The following is a 6,667-nucleotide window of genomic DNA, read 5'->3' as shown; positions in this document are numbered from 1 at the left end:
TCACACCATCGCATAAAACCATGTTAGAAACCATTATTAGCACTCTCTCTCTCTCTCTCTCTCTGTCTCTCTCTCTCTCTCTCTCTCTCTCTCTCTCTCTCTCTCTCTCTCTCTCTGTCTCAGTCACTCACTCCCTCTCTCTCACGCGCACACATTCACACACGCACAGATACTATCCCTCTCACATACACATATACACAAGCACAGAAACATAAACCCAGAACGTTCCCTCTCTCTCACACACACACACACAAACCTAAATGCAGACACGCTCCCTCTCTCTCTCCCCATCCCCAACACACAGGCAAGTAAACGCCCGTGCATGTATGAAATCCTTTGCCGATCTCACTGCCCATGACTTTCCCTTCCCACTCCAAACGCGTTTAAGAATGCACTGTGTGGTTGACTCAGCATGAAAAAAGAAACAGAAGCGACATTGAAACAGCCGCAGGACCATGTTGTAGAAACTAAGAACACTCATAGCAGAATGACACACAACCAGTAAACTGGGAGAGCAGAGAGCAATAGCCCAGGCTGCCAGAGAGCAAAGGATTCATGATTCAGTAGGCCTCAAGCTGAAAATGAAGAGATGGTTGACATGTACTTCACATAATATGTAGAATTAGTGAGATAGAAGGACAGCAGTGCAAAGACAATCAACAAAGGGGAGACATTCAGATGGATAATACTTTCATTCTCTGTTACACTCTGAGAGTGTGGGTTTCATTCAGTATCTGTCAGTCTCTATTACAGTGTGAGAGTGTGGGTTTCATTCTGTATCTGCAAGTCTCCACTATCGTGTAAGTGTGGGTTTCGTTCTGTATCTGTCTGCTCCAGCGTTACCGGTGTTGTCTCAGTCCCGTACCTGTGAATATCTGACTCAGTGTGAGCCGGTGGTTTTTTTTTTCTCCTTCTTTCCCACTGTTCCACCAATCTACTGAATACTCTTAAAATAGAATCTGTATTCACCGAGCTATTCTTAGAACAAGAGTCTTCTACAGTTGGATTATGTTAATATTGTGAGGGACTGTGAACTGATGAATAATGACGGTTGTGTTGAGCAGCACATTCAGCGTCATAGGGTCATTTGGAAAACAGACCGTTCGGCCCGGCATAATTCTGCATGCTATTCGCTGCTAAACCACGCAGCGCCAAGTGAGCAGCATCTGATCCGTAAACCTCTGTGGTTCGGCAACACAACTTCTGAAACGTTGAATGAAAAAAATAAATATATGAATTATGTTAAATAAATAAGTGCGTAATTAATTTCATAAATTGATCGAAATAAAACCCACTAAGACAGCTTGTTTCATGTACCAGCATTATTTATATGAATACATTTCCCTGAGCAATTCTAAATTGCAGCCTTCACCGTGTATCTCGGCACTCTTACATTTGCTGATTCTGTCACATATTCCTCAATGTGAACCAAACCGTGAATTTATTCGAGTTATGTCACGCTCATAAATAATTTAAGTATAATTTCGATTTCCTTATGACAGTTTCGGACTCATCTGCAATATGCCATGCATTTTGATTGAGAAAATTTGTAACTACGTTGTTCGGTGCAGCACTGAGAGTTTGTCAGTAGGAATTCGAGGGAAGCTCAGGTCTGACATTTGGAATCATCTAAAGGTCCGCATTGCAGCAGGAGGTTGACTGATGAACTCTGAGAATTTGCTGTCACTACTACGTCACTGCACAGCTCGTCAGGGACATGGCTGGCGGGAGAGCTTGTTCCCGTGATGCAAGACATTGTGTCCTATGTTACACCCGTCAGTGCAGAAGAACGAGATGAAAGTAGGTGAATGGACAGAAGATGATGAACAGACTGATATTACAATGTGAACACATCACCTGGACATGTTGGGATCATGGAACAGCAGAGAACAGGAACAAGCCCTGTGACTCACTACTCCTGCGCTGAACACGATACTGAATGAGACTAAACTCGGATGTTTGTACATGACCCATCTCCCTTCATTCATTGGATGCTCATGTGCTTTGACTGAATATTTACCGTTATGGGAATCTAGAGGTTATATCCCAATAGAAGGCAAACCTTTGTCATCAGCTCCCTTGTTGAAGTAAATATTTGAGAAGGCAAGATAAAACACTGATCGATTAAAAAGGTGGAGGTTCACTTAAAGGCATCTCCAGAAAGGAGCAGGAAGGCTGGTGAGTTATTCATAACTGGAATCAACTTGGGTGATGAAGGTGAGTGCAAATGTAGAGGTAGGGATGACAGAAAAACCATCAAACTGTACACATATAGACTTAGTCATGACACTGCAACAGGATCAGGAGTGAGCAAAGGTACAAACAGGAGAGGATTCTGAAGAGTTTGGGAAAATTCGATTGGATACAGGCACAAATCTGGATTATACTTGATAGTGGTAAATTTGAGGAGCGGGATTGTGAAAGAAACCAGACGATGTATTGGCACCGTGACATTTGTGGGCATCATGGATCAGATAGAACTATGGAACAGTTGAAGAATCTGTGTTGGTGGCCAAAACTGCGAGGAGATGTACATTATTGTAAGAATTGTTTGATTTGTGCCCAGTGATAACCCAGATAAATCGGCTAGAAAATCAGTTTCAGGACACGTCCCGTAGAAGGACCATGTGTTAACTTGCAGGTTTGTTTTGTTTGATCTTCACCTCCATAACCTGGAGGACTGAACTGTATCCCCGAGTTAGTGGATGCGTTCACCAAGTGGAGAGAGGCGTCCCCAGCTAGATAATGAAAACCGCTGACGTCACAGACAGGATTTTGTTGGACAGAGTTTCTACCCGTTGGGGATTGCAAAGCTCTCCAGAATCAGTCATGGTCCCCGCAACATGCACATCTGAGACTGTTTGGGGTAAAACACAAGTTGGTATCCCTTATCGACCACAGTAGAGTGCATTTGCTGAACGGATGAACAGAACTTTAAAGACAATGTTATCTAAAATGAAATGGTTATAATCCCTCATTTGACTAGATTTGTTACACACCGTGTATGATGTTATTGGAAAGGACAAATGCAAGCAGCAATCAATTGGCTCTATTAAGGAGGTTCATTATGATGCCGCCCATAATAAGGGACGGAATTAACAGCAAAGCAATGCTGATTTCGAGGGGTGAACAAAACAGCGGGAGTCGGAAATTGGACAGACGGTTAGGAACTCACTGCATCAGCCAAGGCCCTTTAGAGCTCCGCGATTTGCAGGGACATATGTTGTCGCTGACAAAGCAAGTCCATCAGTATATTGAATCCAGACCGCTCGAAACAAGTTGGGGTGATATATTAACCAACACAAACCCATTGGAGATAGTCAATGTCCTCTAGTAGCTGAGTTCCAGAAAACCTATTGCCAATGGGATGTCCTGGACCAAGATGAGATGATCCTCTTGGATTTACATTTCAGGCAATCGACGGTGATGTGGATGAAGGAGTTGAGTAACCACTTCCAGATTGCCCCCGGAGGATGAGGATAATTTACATCTTTACACTTGCCCGAGCGAAGGCGGAGTCAATGAAAGAGAGAAACAGATGAGAGAACGTGTTTTTTGCGTGGTCTTCTGGAAATAAAGTGGGAGATAATTGATCTGATATGAATGGATTTTAACATGCGTTAAGGTTAGCCATGGTAGGACCATTCATAACGTCAGAAGGTTTGGTATTGAGCGAAAGTTGGCTGGTGGATTCGGGACTGACGCCCACAGAAGGCAGAAGATAGTTGTGAATGAAGCGTTTTCTCCCTGGATTTTGGTGACAGGACACAGAGCAGCACTAAGAAGTCACAGACGGAGTTCAACCCGGAAAAGTACGAAGCGATTCACTTTGGAAGGGTGAATTTGAGGGCAGATGTGATACTTTCTCGAGTCAACCGAGGGCCGCACATTAGTAAGGGTTCCACAATGGAAACAGAGAGATGAGACTCTCTCCAATAAGCCGAGGGCCGCGCATTGGTACGAGAACCACAATCGGCACGGAGCGGTGCACTGCAGGAGCAGAAGGAAGTGTGATTGACAGGTGAGGTTGTTTCAAATGTTTCGTTCACCGGTTCGTGAGTCATTGAACTCGGATGCCTCGCTCTAAACTGTGGGAAGGTCTCCAATCCACTGACACTCACATCCGTCATTGTCCTCCAGCCGGAGTGCAGCGACGGGTACCACACGCACTGGATTTCCACTTTCCACTTCCAAACAGACCATACCCTGCATAGCATCGGTAAAATGGGGACATTCAAGGAACTGACGATATTTCTACTATGTTTCCAAATTTCTTGCAGTTAATTTAACGGCGATTGTGATTCTATCTCGGGGAAAATGCGGAGTCTCCAAATGCATCACCCGTTACCTGGTTGGAATGGCAACAGCGGATCTGATGGTGGTTACCGTTGTTGCTTTAGTGGAGCAGACCAACAATATCTACATTTATTCCAGATCCCTGCTCATCACTCCTGTATGCGCTATGACACTTGTATTTCGGGTAGTAACGACGGACTGTTCTGTTTGGTTTACGGTCAGTTTTACCTTCGATCGCTTCATCGCAATATGTTGCTGAAAGTTGCGGGAGCGATACTGCACAGAGAGAACAGCAACGGTTGTTATCGTGACCGTGGTTATAGTGAGCTGCGGGAAATGCGTCCCGTTTTACTTTGCCCTTGAACCTTACGTCATCATTGACAACACGCCGTGGCGGTGCATCCGCACACATGAATACGCTACTTCACCCGTATGGAGAGGGTACACATTACTGCAGAGCATTTTAACACCACTGCTACCAATCGGCTTAATCCTGGTGTTTAACGGGTTAACCGTAAGACATATCGTTGTGGCAAATAGAGTCCGCAGAAGGCTTCGGCATAGCAGCGACAATCACAAAGATGCCGAGGTGGAAAAACGCAGAAAATCGATGATTTTGCTGTTTTCTATATCAGCTAATTTCATATTATTTTGGATGCCCTATGTAGCCCATTCCCTGAAATGGCAAACGCAAAACTATTTTTACCAGGACAGATATTTGAGATCCCCGGTATACATCCTACAGCAATTTGGGTTCATGTTACAATTTCTCAGCATGTGCACCAATACTTGTATCTATACACTGACACAGAGGAAATTCAGAGAGGAGCTGAGGAATGGAATGAAGTATGTGTTTACATTAAATGGCCATGTGTGTAGATAACGCCCGTGTCTAATGAAAATTCAGCGGAGTTTTCAAATAAAGTCGTTTTACAATGAACAGATTTGGTAAATATCTCATAAATTCAAATAGTCACATGCCTGCTCATCCGGAAATTGCAAAATTGGCGGAAGATTGTTTGCTTCATACAGTTCAGATAGGTAGCAATATAAACGTTCAATGCTCCTGGCGTGATTGTCACTTAGGTTGAAGTATGTTCCAAACTATCACAAGGACAGAGATGGATTCAGGAATTTCTGGGTTTTACATGTTTCAAAATGGACAGGGTCGGGTAACAGAGCGTAAAGGGAGTGCGTCGGGAAACCAGGGATGGTATCGCAGCTGCAGAAAGGGAGGACAACGTGGAGCTTTCGTTTGTTAATAGACTGGGAGACGAACACTGTTTCTGTTCTCCCTTTTGAAATGGGCGCGATCTCCCCACTTGGAGTATTCTGTACAGCCGCCCACAAGATTAACAAAAAAAAAAACCGCAACGGGAACAGTGAGGAACCGACCGGGAAGCGGAAACTGGACATGAGCCATTATTGGCATGGGCAACTGCAACTTCCCTAATAGTCTTTGGCACCTACCCAAGGTAAAATGTTTAGGAATGGCATAAATTCACAGTTGAGTTCAGGAAGGATTCATGTCACTATAAGAAGAAAGGCTGACTGGCGAACTTTCCGTACCAGATCTAATATTAGAAAAGGAAACGGGTCAGGTGACAGATCTTTCCGCGGGTCTGCATTTCAGAACAACAGGGAGAACTCCCCGACATTTACCTTGCGCAGAGTTAGGAACAGGGATCATGGGATCTATTTAATTGGGGGTCAGTGATGTGTGGAGCTACCTGGCAGGAGCTTAGGAACGTACATTGGGAAATGATGCTCTCGGGGTATTGCGCAACAGATATGTGGGGATTGTTTAGGGAGCACTTACACAGGGTTCAGTATAGGCTTGTCTCAGTGACGCAGGGAAAGGATGACAGCGTAAAGTAACCCTGGGAGACAAAAAAGTTGGAACAACTCATCAAGAGGAAGAAAGAACGATACTTACAGAAAAGGAAGAAAGGATCAGGTAAGGCTACAGCGAGTCACAATGTAGACAGGAAGGAATTTAACAATGGACTTAAAAGACTTATAGGGGGATTTGAGAAATCCTTGACGAGCTGCACTGTGAAGAACAGGAGGAGACCGGAGAGAGTGTGGGCAGATCGGAGGTAAAAGAGGAAAACTTGTGTCTGGAGTCCAAAGAGGCGGTGAAGCTCCTCACTGAATACATTGATCAATGTGAACACAGTGGCAAAAGGCAGATATGCTAGAACATGCCGACGCTAAGAAAGAGGATGCTCTGGAAATTTGGAAAAAATTATGATAGATGATTCCCCGATGCCGCAAGGGATATAGTCCAGGTAATTTTGGAAGTCGATCTCGGATATTGCTGCGCTTTTGGACAGGATATTTGTGTCTTTGCTGGCCACGGAAGTAGAAC

Source organism: Hemitrygon akajei, unplaced genomic scaffold (genome assembly GCF_048418815.1).
Source record: "Hemitrygon akajei unplaced genomic scaffold, sHemAka1.3 Scf000096, whole genome shotgun sequence".
NCBI lineage: Eukaryota > Metazoa > Chordata > Chondrichthyes > Myliobatiformes > Dasyatidae > Hemitrygon > Hemitrygon akajei.
This window is presented reverse-complemented; position numbering follows the sequence as displayed.